A 14,032-nucleotide genomic window follows, 5' to 3' on the forward strand; every position below is an offset into this window, starting at 1 on the left:
TTGTATTCATAATAGTCAGGATAAATATTATTTTGATAGTTATGGTATGCCACCACCTGTTGAAGTAATACAATTCTTACAGAATGGTGTTTATCAAACATTTCAAGTTCAAGAAATTAATTCTAAATGTTGTGGTCAATTATGTTTATATGTATTATTTAAACTCAACAATAATGAAAATTTTTATGATATCATTTTTAATCTAATATAAATGACTTATGTTGGAAAAGATGGTTCTATCTTTGGAAAATCCTCTCAGGATATTGATTTATCAAATTATTATACAAAGGCACAGGCTGAACGACAAAAATATAGTGTAAGTAAAAATATTAATATGAAGAATACTTATAAATTAATCAATTATCCAAACCCTACAGATGCGAATGACTTAATTAGATTAAGTGATTTATCACAATATATATTTTTAAAGAAAACAGCACGTTTTGTTAAACAAGTAAAATTTACAACCACAACACCTGGTTATACTGACCATACACCTTTCCTCATTGAATTTAACTACCTGCTTACAATTGAATTTTATAAAGAAGGACATTTAGTTAATATGCGAATTAATAAATGGGGGTATGATATGTCTGATTTAGGGTATAATTGGTCTTTTTCAATAAACATAGAAGACCTACATGATTTAAATCAGTCTCGTAAAGAAGAATATTATCCACTTGGTGAAGATAAGGATTTATGTGGAAGTACAATTAGCAAACAACAAATACGTGATTTTAAGAAAAGAAAAATATATGATAGTATAGCGATGGTTCGCATGACAAAGAAGGAAGGTAATGAGATAAGGATAGAAAGCCGAGGAATACAAACCGATTTGGTAGTGGGAAGATGGGGTGGTATTACCTGTCATAATATTAATCTCACATATATTTCTGATACATAAATGGCAGGAAGAAGACTACAAGAGAATTATAATTTTTGTATTCAAGGATACCTACAAGAAAAGGGTGCTCGGTATTACATACCTTATGATTTGGAGCATATACATGGGAATTTTGTCATTAAAAACTGGCCTTATACTGATATTGTTAAACCCACAAATAGAGACTTGTTTAAAATATTAAATAAAAATGAACTTCTCAAAGTTATGAAATATAAAACTCTTTTAGAAATCGTCAACAAATCTTATTGGTATCCTATTATGAGAAAAATAATTATAGATACAAGAATATCTCAAAATCCAGATGAGTATATGTATAATATTCTTTGGGGTTCAAACTCAAGGGTAGCAAGGGATGAGGAAGGAGTTGAAGAAGAGAAGGAGGAAGGAGTTGAAGAAGAGAAGGAGGAAAGAGAGAAGGAGGAGAAGGGGGAAAGGGAGAAGGAGGAGAGGGAGGAAAAGGAGAAGGAGGAGAAGGATGAAAGGGAGAAAAAGGAGAAGGAGGAGAGGGAGGAAAGGGAGAAAAAGGAGGAGGAGGAGAGGGAGGAAAAATATAAAAATATGACCATTCCTGAGATTAATGAAAGATTGAAGGTATTACGACAAATAAATAAATCTCAACGCACTGAAGAGGAAAATAAAGAATTAATGACTCTTCCGAACTTATTGGTTTTTAAATTTGCTATAATGAATTCAGAGCGCAGATATACAACATATAGTTGATGATGTTGGTGTTATTGACTTTAGTTAGTTTTATTTGTAAATAAATGGAGGAGAGAGTGAAGTCATTTCTAAGGATTCTTTATGTTTTAAAAATCAAGATAGAAATGTATATGTTGAAAACCAAAAAGGTTTTGGCACTATGTAGAACTTTTTCTCATAAATAAATATGAGTTATTGTCTCAAATGTAAAAAGAAAACTAAATCTAAAAATATCTCTTATGTTAAAGCTAAAAATAATAGAGTTTATCAAAAAGGAATATGTCAAGTGTGTGGTTCTAAAAAGTGTCAATTCATCTCTCCTAAAAGTGGAGGAGACATACAAAAGTTTTTGTCAGGTAGCAAATTTACAACAACTGGAATTCCAGGGGAATTACACCTTCCAGGGTATTCTTTCTGTGGCCCAGGAACAAACTTGGATAAAAGATTAGATGAGGCTGACAATCCTAAACCTTGGTCTAAACCTACAAATAGGGTTGATGAAGTGTGTATGAAGCATGATATTGCTTATGGGAAAACCACTACATTGACTGAAAAACATAAAGCCGACAGAGAAATGTTGTATAATTTGTCTTTGATACAAAATCCAACGTTGAGAGAGAAAGTTGATAGGTTTATTGTGAGAAATTTGATAAATGCTAAATTGAAACTTGGCCTTGGTTATTCACCCTCAAAAAACTATTAGGCTCTCATGATGTCATCAAGACTGAGGAGCTTTTGGCTGATGAATTACATAAACCTATAATCACAAAGTTTAAAAGAAGGAAAGTTTATTCTAAATACACCGACCACATATGGTCCGCTGATTTAATCGAACTAAAAAATGATAAGGGATACAAGTATGCTTTAACCGTTATTGATTTGAGGAGTAGATTTGCTTGGGTTGTTCCTTTGAAAAACAAGAGAGGTTATACTCTGAAGTTAGCCTTCCAACAGATATTTAATAAAAGTAAAAGAAAACCAAAGAAACTGTGGACCGATGAGGGAACAGAGTTCTATAACAAAATATTTATGAAATTTCTTAAGGGGGAGGGTATTAAATTATACAGCACCTTTAATGAAGGAAAAGCAGTTGTTATTGAGCGTTTTAATCGTACTTTAAAAGAGAAATTATATAAAAAATTCACACAACTCGGTTCCCAAAAATGGGTGTATTTTATTCAGGATATTGTAGATAATTACAATAATACAGTTCATTCATCAACAAAATCAAAACCATCAGAAACATTTACAAAATTAGAATATGAAAAGGAGATTAATTTGAGAAAGCCCAAGTTCAAAGTTGGTGATATTGTAAGAATATACAGATGGAAAAGTCATTTTGAGAAAGGTTATACAAAGAGATGGACTAATGAATTATTCAAAATCGTTGATGTAATGGATACTATGCCTTGGACTTACAAATTATATGATATGAATTGGGAAGAAATCTTGGGTTCATTTTACTCACAAGAATTACAAAAAACAAAACTGATAATTCATTAAACAACAACCATCCATACTTTCATCCACCCAGATTAGCTAATTTAATTAGTAGTAATTAAAAAAAAAAAAAAAAAAAAAAAAAAAATCATAAGCCACACCCACACAGACCCCACCCACAAACCCCACCCACACAGACCCCACCCACACAGACCACACCCACACAGACCACACCCACACAGACCACACCCACACAGACCCCGCCCACACATAAGAAAGCATTGGGGGCTTTTGATGATAAGAGGTTTATTTTAGAAAATGGAATTGATCGTCTCCCTTATGGTTATATAAGTATATAAGATATTGTTACAGACACGACTTTGATGTTAAGGTGGGCCGAGCGGAATGGCCGTCGTGTCCGCACAAATTACCCGATTGTACTCGAACGTCGACGAAGCCGCGCTACGCTGGCTCAATAGGAAAGAGAAGACACCCGGCTGGGTTATAATGACACAATACGACACCAGGGGTTCAGTTCTCAAGACCTCCGGAGGAGGTTATATTAAGGCGGAAGGTTAGATTACAACTACAAGAGGTACATCATAGGAAGACAGGCACTTAGACACAACCTTATATTATTCCCGACAGACCACAGAGAAACAGGACAAAAACTGACTCACACGGGGATTGATGGCAAGGAAAGCGGGTATTCGATGGCCAGCACAAGGTGCACCTTGTGCTCAGGGACAGGATGGCGCGGCCCAAAAGATGCAGGAGGTCTCTCAGCGCTCGAGGTGGCGTCTTGTCGTCTCAAGCTGGGGGCGCATCTGACGTCACGTCCGGCAAGCGGCTGCGTATATCCGGCGGGGAGTGACACGCCCTCGGCTCGTTAGCTCCGCCCAGATGGAATCGGTCCGCCCTTCTTATTGGGTGCGGGGGGGGTTTACCAGGCTCCGCCCTTGACGAGGAGCTGACAGCCAGCCCCTTCGTGGTAACCCCGTGGGGCGCATGGATAATGGCGGCTAACCGAGCCGGAGGGAGGACGCACACTCCCCGCGCGCGCCGTTGTTGTAGTTGTTGTTGTAGCTGTAGTTGTTGTTGTTGTAGCTGTAGTTGTTGTTGTTGTTGTTGTAGCTGTAGTTGTTGTTGTTGTTGTTGTTTGGGGAAGAAGATGGGAGGAGGTATGGGAAGGTCCTAAACTCACTACTGGTGCCATATAATCACATTCTGGTGCAACGAAGAGTCATAATTAATGGAAACGAGGCCTTTACTGACATAGATTAAGAATAACTAGGAAGATGTCCGAAAGTTGTCTACGTGTGGTGCGGTGGACCTGGGCACGACATTTAATGGGGGAATAAGGGGAAGGTCGGCTCTACTGATTGTTATTTACATGCAATGGGACTAGGGAATGGGGGACTGGGGAAAGTTGGGGAGTATTGGAGAAAATAGGGGAATATTTACAAGCGGATATGGAGGCCAAATTCCATATTCGCAACAATATATATATATATAAGTGATAAGTTAAAAAGGGGGGTTAGGGATTTTAACGGGCTACCGCCACCTTTTTTACTATTATATAAATGATAGAACCAAGTATCAACCAGACTAAAGAGTGGAGGTGTAATCAACCTTGGTATATAAATGGAAAACATAACGAATGTGAAAAATATCAGATTCAAGAGGTTGAGAGAATCACTGGTCAGAAGGTTCTCAAGACGGATAAACGTATTCATTTGTTAAGTGGGGTAATGGAGGGCGGGAAGAAAAATATATTAGAGTGGAGTGAGAACATTAATGGTTATCAATCAGATAATAAATATTATAATTTTAAAATGGTATGTGGGAGAGGTGGAGGTCAAACAAGAACCCTCCGTGAAACATACCACTTTATACTTTCACAACAAAAGGTTAAGGAACCTGTATACTTTATAAATATACTTGATGGGGATGAGTTCTATAGGAGAATGGAACTCTTAAAAAAGTTAGAAAGAGATAATATATTTATAGGCTCATTAGCAGAGTGGTCTAAGGAACTACATTAAGGGGCTAGTGGGGGGAATAGGGTAAAAATTACATGGAAGTGAGAAGGATCATAGGTTCATAAGGCTAGAAGGATTATAGGTTCATAAAGGAAGAAAATCATAGGTTCATAAGGCGAGAAGGATCATAGGTTCATAAGGTGAGAAGGATTATAGGTTCATAGAGGGAGAAATAGAGGTGTTTATGATTTTTGAAAAAGACAAGGGGTAAATGACATTAGATAGGGATTTCCCATGTTAAACGGAGGTGTCCCAGAAGCAACATTTATCACCTACTGACATGTTACTAAAAAAACATTGTCCTTTAAAGAGGCGACACCAGTCGTACTCCCCATTTTGAATTATATGGGTTTCCTGGAGTAAGAGTACATAAATTTCCTTGCGCTCAAATAAACTTTTCACCTGAACCTGGCGGTTTTGGCTTGCACCTCCGCCATTCATATTTAAGGTTCCAAAGGTGATTTTTTTCATGGATTATCAAAAGGCGTGAGCGGTTGTTGGGAAATCTCGCTCCCTGCTTTTGTAACAGCCTTTCTAAGCCGATGAAACAGCGACCTTGTTAAATGAAATTCATCCGGCCTCCTAATTATGTCCTTTGCAGCCTGGATGAATGAAATTAAATCAGGAAAATGATCTTTTACAATCACATTTCGGTGTCGGTAGGTGTCATTCAGAAAAGAAATAACAAGTTGAGGGGCTATGGATGACTGATCTGATGAAGATTGAGACAACTCAGTCATCTCAACTTCATCCTCTGAATCTGACAAATCAGAAACAGCTCCGCCCGGGTCACATATATCAGTCTGCACAGTCCCCATTTTGATTCCAGCCAAGTCCGAAGATTTGCTGGAATGTTCTATGGTAGAGTCATCCTCACTCTGGTACCCGGGACATTCAGCAGGAGCTGAAATCTCGGCTTCACCCTCCTGCAGGGAGATGTTCACTGGCTCAGTTGACGAACCAGTGTCATGATTTAGATCTTGCAGTGGTAAAGAGGAGCTTGGGGCTGAGACATTCCCAATCCGCTCGGTCTCAGCAGGTAGTGAAGGTGGCGGCTCACTAATTAGCTCACCATCATCTTTAGTCTCACCATCTACTTTTTCTCCCAGGTTTTCGGTGCTGCCCGATAATATTCCAGAATTAATTAATTCAGGTTCCTTCTCCCTGGTGTCAATACAGCTTGTGGAGACCTGAGAAAGACGTTCCAGGGCGTCTGCACCCACACTCTCTTTATCCAACACTACCTTTTTCAAAGTAATGTTGGAGTTACAAGCACCAGGTGCTCTTCGTTTTTTTGTCACCACAATGGGATTTTCTTCCATCTCCTCACTGCATGTAGCATCTGCCACTACAGGTGGGTTATCTGGGATCATTTCATTATTTACCGAATCAGCGGTGTTGTCGTTTTCACTAAGACGAACAGGAGTATCTCTACTCCTACCTCTACTCCTATCTCTACTCTCTACTCTCTACTCCTATCTCTTATCCCTACTCCTCGAGTGCGAGGGAGCGGCGGTAGGAACCGTTCGGGTATTTCGGTTTACGTTGTTTCGTACGTTAGAGACCGGGGTGTTATCTCCTTTACAATCAGCGTCACTATGACCTGCTTCACCGCACCGTACACATGATACCTTCGGACAAAACCTTTTCACATGGCCAAAAGCTCCGCACTGAAAACATGTTAATGAGGCCGATGACGCATACATCTGGTACTCATGGTTGTTCACCTTTACCTTGAACGTGATGTTTAACCCCGTGTCATCGCCTCGATCCGGAAGTACCATATACACCTGCCGTCTGAAGCTCATCACGTGTTTAACACGTTCATCCTGAGACCGGAGCGGAATCATTGTGATTTTCGACACAGCTGTTCCGTATCGGGACAAAACGGACATCAGCTGGTTGCAGGTTATAAATGGGGGTACGTTAGATATGACGACCCTCATCGACGGAGTGTCCATAGGCGACGCCAAGACAAAGAGACCTGTCTCTGTGGTTAAACCTGCACTAACAACATCGTGAACGAATTTTTCATCGGACACAAATACAACAACTTTTTGATTCATTCTCGACGCTGCTCGTACATTCTCACAACCGATTATTTTCCCCACCGACAAAACAATGTCCTCAGTGTAAGTTCCTTCGGGTGGAACACACACAAATGCATGCTTCCTTGTTAAGTTGTCGAATGCCTCTAACCGAGAGCGTGCAGAGCGACCTCCTTTATCCAAGTTGTCGAATGCCTCTAACCGAGAGCGTGCATTCGCCATCCCAGCGAATTAACACCCCCCACTTGTCCGAACCGGACAAGTAGGTACCAAACCGAAATAAATCAAACTAGAATAAATAATAGACATGCATTATAAGCACAAAAAGGCTTACAAAGCATCGTCGAAGCCGGTAGGCCGCACCCAAAAATGGGTCCGCTCTCAAACCTCTCTCTCTTGAAGACAAAGGTGTAGAAAGGATGAAAACAAAATGCCAAAATACACAGGATGGAAAGGAGAGGGAGGGGGGTGCAGGCGAGGGCAGGAGAGGAGGAAAACTCACAAAGAACTCACCACAACACAGAGCAGTTGCTCACAGCCGCCATGACGCCACGCCCACCACAAACGGCCTGCAGGGGGCGAGAGAGAGAGAGTGAGAGAGTGAGAGAGTGAGAGAGTGAGAGAGTGAGAGAGTGAGAGAGTGAGAGAGTGAGAGTGAGAGAGAGAGAGAGAGAGAGAGACTTGACTTTTAAGGTCTTTTATTGCAAGAGTATAAAAAAGCACAACAAACCAAGTAATTCAATAGCAGTCAACAAAATAATTAAATCAAGGAATTGAAAAACATGACATTAATTATAATGAGAGCAGCAAAAAAAGTTCATCTCCCTCCACCTTACACAGGATTTCAGCTTTGCACCATTTTTGAACAAAGTGATCAAGCCGAGAAGTCTCTCGGTAAAAATTAAATTCAATTTTAAGGCGGGCAGACACAAGGCCTTTAAAGGCTAACAAAATACTGCATTCCGGTGAGCTTGTCCCAGAGACCCGACTCTTCCGCGTAATATATATCGCGAGTTTCGCCTCGGCAAGTAAAAAATTAACGATTTGAGAACCGACATTCTCGTTAGACACAGGCATGCAGTACACAAAAAGATAAGAAGAAAAACAAAAACCGAAATTCTGGAAGACATATTTCAGGAGTTGAAAAAGTGGAGCCAGCCTTTGGCATCCGACATATGCATGGAAAGTGTCCTCGGAGTGATGGCAAAAAGGGCAGTCATCAGATATCACGAGGTTCAGTCGTTTAAGAAACGCGTTGGAAGGCAAAGAATAGTGTGCAAGCCTCCACTGTATATCACCGGCACGCTTAGACACAGGTAACGCGTACATCGACGACCAGGTAGGAGAGGATGGAGCCCCTGCAGGTAGAAGCTCTTTCCAGTGGGTGGTCAGTGGGCTATTGGGGTTAGCAGAGATGACAACATTAAGACATTGCACGTACAAAGTAGCCTTTGCACAGGCTTGTAGAGGCTTTGTGGAAGGAGCACCAGAAAAACAAAAATCAGGGAAGTCAGGGTGCATTGATTTTGTGTTCTGAACATCATGCAGTAGAGGCCATGATAAATTAAAAGAGATGAACACTTTAACAATTGAACGAAGAAGTTGTCCAATTAGTCGGGCTGAGGTAACGTTGCATACTTCCGAAATCTGGTTGGGGGTCTGCCATCCAGAATAAGTATGATTAACAAAATCCTTGACAAGAAAAAAAACAGATTTGATAAAAGATTGAATTAGGGACCGACTTTGGCAATCATGGCAAAATAGGCTGTTGTAGAAAACGGGTTCACACATTAAATTCCAAAATTTATATGTATCCTTGTTTCGTAATGGAAGGAGGCACTGACCGGCATTCACGAGACTTCGATAAAAGGAGGGCAGCAAGGAGATGTCTATTCGCTGCAGATCGAGTAGAAAGAGCTCGGGGCCACACCTGAGCTTACACGCTTGCTGCAACAAGCAAGAAACCAGGGGCCGCCAAGACAGGACTTCCTTGTAGAGAAGTTGGCGCAAGGTGGTTAGTCGAAAAGCCAGTATTTTACTGGTAATGTCCACAAGTCCTTGACCTCCTTTATCCAAGGGGACACTTAGAAGATCAGCTCGGAGCCGGTGCATGCCGTTCCAGAAAAAATTAACAAGGATACGCTGCAAGTTAATGACTAGCGATTTGGGCGGTTGTAAGACAGTCATCCGATGCCAGAGTTTGGAAGCAGCCAAGTTATTAATTATCAGCACTCGACCTCTATAAGACAGTAGGCTGGACAATCTTTTCCAACAATTAAGGATATGGGAGATGTGATCAACCATCTGATCCCAGTTCTTTAAGGAAAAGGTCTCATTTCCAAGAAACACACCGAGATGTTTAACACCATCATACCTCCACTGCAAAGCATTAGGCAGGGAAGGTGGGATAAATAACCCAGAAGGACCAAGACACAAGGCTTTACTCTTACTCCAATTGACAGTAGAAGAGGATGCCAAATTGAATTCACATAGAGCACTTGTGAGGGCAGCAATGTCAGACTGAGTGTTAACAATCACATACAAATCGTCAGCATACGCAAGCACCTTAACAGGATTAGCAAGAGGTGTCACCAAGAACCCAGAAAGTTTGTGGCGTAAGTGAATCAGCAAGGGATCAATGGAAAGTGAATACAGGTACCCGGAAAGAGGGCAGCCTTGTCTAATGCCTCGCTGAATAGGAAAAGGTGAACATAAACTGTTGTTGATGTTCACCAAACTTAAGTTGTTGTGATACAGCAGCTTGATACAAGAAATGAAGAAGGAACCAAACCCAAACCCCTTCAAAACTTCAAGTAAATATGAATGGTCAACACTATCAAAGGCCTTTTCCTGATCTAAAAAGATCAGCCCGGTGTTAACATTCTGACAATGACAAATCGAAATCAAATCACGAACAGAAAAAATATTATCAAATATCGATCTGCCGGGAATACAATAAGACTAGTCGGGGGATACATACAACGTGCCCAATTAAGGTCTTTATGCGATTAGCGAGTAACCTAGACAGGATTTTGTAATCGGTACAAAGTAGAGAGATCGGGCGCCAGTTCTCAACAAGTTGAAGATCGCCCTTTTTAGGGATTAATGAAATGATGGCATGTCTGCAGCTCAAGGGAAGTTCACCAGTTTGTATGCTTTCTATGAAGACAATTAATAGACATGGTCCCAGCAAATCCCAAAAGGTGCTGTAGAATTCCACTGGCAACCCGTCTAAGCCAGGTGCCCTGCTGGTGGGCAAGGTCTTTAAAACACTAGTGAGTTCGTCCAATGTTATTTCGCCTTCAGCAGTCGAATTCTGGGTCTCAGTAAGTGTAGGCAAGGATGCGGTAAATGAATGTATATGGTTTGAGAAGGTGCGCTTGGAGGAGTAGAGGTGAGAAAAGAAAGTCTTAATAGTAAGTTTAATGTCACTTGGATCAGTCAAAATCCTTCCGCCAGCAGAACGCAAGGACAATATTTGTTTTTGTTGTTTTGAGGCAGTTTCCAGCTTGAAGAAAAGTCTGCTCGGGTTATTTAGTTGTTGCAAATGAGTCATTCTCATCCGAAGGAGTGCACCCTTTGCACGTTCGGCCAGTAATTCATTTAACAGGGCTTTCTTTTCATACAGCATCTGCTGCTGCCCATTATTACGAGAGGAGGACACTTTGTTTTGCAAGTGAAGAATTTGTGTCTTCACTAGATCTATATTTACATCATGATCCCGAGTACTGTGTCGTGAGAAATTTTGACAAAAAACTCTAATTTGAGCTTTAGGTCCCACCACTGACGTAAACACGAGAACTATTTATCCATCGTGATGTAATGTGCCCAAAAGGCCCTAAAGGATGCAACAAAGAATTCGTTTTGAAGAAGTGTTGTGTTGAACTTCCAATAAGGGCTCACCACCTTTATGAGTGGCAACTGAAAATGCATAGTGATGATGTGGTGATCGGAAAACCCAGATGGGAGAATAGAGGTGTTTGAGACGAGGTTGAGGAAATGATCAGAAATGTACAATTTATCAAGTCGAGCTAGCGACACTAAGTTGTTAGAGCAGCGACACCAAGTAAATTGTTGCTGCATCGGATGTTGCAATCTCCAAATGTCTGTCAGCTTGAATCTTGAGATTGCGCGAACGAGAGGTCTTGTACTGGCTGCATGTGGCTCAGCCCCATTCCTATCAAGGGAGGGGTTAAGTGTGCAATTGAAATCTCCTCCAAGACATAGAAAGTGGTCAGGGGGGACACCAGCAAGATACGAGTCAAGACAGTCAAAAAAGGAAGATCTTTCAGCATTTGTACTTGGTGCGTACACATTGATTATTGTGAAAAGCTGCTGACCAACAGAGAAAGTCAGCGAAGCTAAATATCCCTTCACAATTTCTTTAAAGGAAACCGAAGTCAAAGGAAGAGTTTGCCGAAAGAAGATGGCTATCCCAGCAATTGGGCTTGATAGATTGCTAAAGAACCAATGCCCTTTAAGAAACAACTTCCACTCAGCTGAAGAACCTTCAGTAGAATGAGTTTCCTGCAACAACAAGATGTCAACCTTGTTGCACTCGATTAGTTGTTTAACTTGCACTTTACGAAGAGATGTGCGACCACCGTTGATATTAAGGCTGGCAATGTGTAGTTTCATTGTGATGGGGGCACCGGCAGGACATCAGCCATGGTCTTTGAGTTCGCTCCGAGCACGACTTAGAAATTTCCTTAACCGGTGACGTTGAGGGTCTGCAACGTTGTACCGATCCGGTCTAGAAATCATTAGTCGAGCCACTTGAATGAAATCTTCTAGGACTAGAAAATGATCTTTAATTTTGACCCCCTTTTTGCGAAAACTTTTGTGTAAGAAGGCGTGAACGGCATCGGGAGATACTGAGGAATCAACCTCAAGGTTGTGAGGAGGAACATCGCTGCCTGTGTCACTTAGGGTCGAAGCAACAGAAGATGTTCCATCAGACTCGTAACCCATGCTGTCAACCAGAAGTTCCCGCGGTTCTTCATTAGCAATTTGTCCAGATGCTGCAGGTACAGCCACATCCAGATCACAATCAATTTGTACATCCGGTGCATCGATTTTAACTGTGGCATCTGTGCATGGTGGGGGTTGGGAGAGGGTCTCATCGACTCCACGAAGGATCTCCGGTTCTTCAAGCACAGTGGGAGTAACAGTTTCATGTGTACTCACAACAGGAGTACAGGGCTGCTCAAGAGGTGAGTCCGTGGGAATGGGTTCAGATGGTTGTTTGGCAGGTGTTCTTACCGCTTGCGCATAGGAAGGAGACCTCTTGGGTTTCACTTGATTGTCTAGTTTGGTATCAATTGCCCGCTTCTGTGCTTTATTCCGGGTTACAACCATGAAGCCATCATCTGCATCATTCGTCCCTCCTGGGTGAGCATTTTGCGAAGGAAGTGATTCCTGTCCCTCAGGTGAAGAAGAAGAGTCCCGTCTTTCAGTCGCAGGAAGAAATTCCTGTCCTTCAGGTGGTGTGGTGTTCTGATTGGATGCTGAATTAGCATCAGGGAGATTATTCGGACAATCCCTCCGCAGGTGTCCATGCTGATTACAGGCATAGCACGTTAACACCTCTGTTGTTGCATACATTTGATAATTGTAGTTATCATGCTTTATCGTGAATTTAACGTCAAGGTCACGACGGTTTTCATTCAAAATCATAAATAATTGACGTCTGAAGGAATAAACGTGTTTATAACGATCGTCACGGCACGTAAGGGAACCATTGAAATGCGGGACACGACTGTGCCATAATTACGAAGAACAAGCTCGACTTTTTCGTCCTCCAAAAATGGAGGAATGTTGGAAACCAGAACTTTTACTGATGGCGAATCAAACGGTGAAACTGGGATGAAAATATCGGGCTCGACGGATAAACCCGATTCCACAACACTCGCAACCATTGCTTGTTGTAACACGAAAACAACAACTTTCTTGTTCATTCTCGAAGCTGCGAGGACATTTTCAGCTCCGATAATTTCACCGACGGCGATAATAATCGCCTCGACCGCAACATGAGCTGGAGGGACGCATGTGATGCCATGTTTCATGCTTAACGATCCGAACGCGGTACTGCGAGAATGGACGCTCGTCATGCCGGCCTGGGCCGTGATAAGTATGGCGACGGCAAAGTGAGAATGTAGTTAATTCAAAAAACAGTTCTCGTCACTTTACACGAAGCGATAAGAACATGCGGATGCAATGGAAAGCAACGAACTCACTTACCATCACTCGCAAAGGTGGGCGGTCCGCTTCGAAAGTCCGCTTATCCGCTTATCCGCTGCAGCGGACTAACGTTTTCGAAGCGGATAAGCGAATCGGAACAACCCCCGGAAACCGAAGCGGATAAGCGTAAGCGGACTACCGAAAAATTAAAGCGCATCGCGATTCGCCAAATCAGCTGTTAGCCTGAGCCGTTACTCTAGAATTGTGAATATTTATTTAAGTGAATAATCTATCTATAATTCCAGTAATCTCTGTGTGTATGTGTGTGTGTCTGTGTGTGTGTGTGTGTGTGTTTGTCTGTGACCGCTGTTTCTCGACAACCACGGGTCCGATCTAATTGAAACTTGCCAGATATATTGCTGGGGACCTGAGGATGTGCCTTTTCAAGGTTTGAAATTAATCGGACAAGTGGTTCCCAAGGTATGGTCACCGTACTCGCAAGCCGTTCGCTTTGGCTTTGCGAATGGACCAAACCATTTCATGTAAATAGAGGGGGGGGGGTTCTACCGTACTCGCAAGCCGTTCGCTTTGGCTTTGCGAATGGACCAAACCATTTCATGTAAATAGAGGGGGGGGGTTCTGTGGTCGTTACTGCCACGTGGTTTCAAAGTTTTTTTTTGTTGTTGTTGTTTGCACGCATGTTTTTTTGCACGCACGTA

The sequence above is a fragment of the Myxine glutinosa genome, chromosome 11, assembly GCF_964187855.1.
Source record: "Myxine glutinosa chromosome 11, kmMyxGlut1.1, whole genome shotgun sequence".
NCBI lineage: Eukaryota > Metazoa > Chordata > Myxini > Myxiniformes > Myxinidae > Myxine > Myxine glutinosa.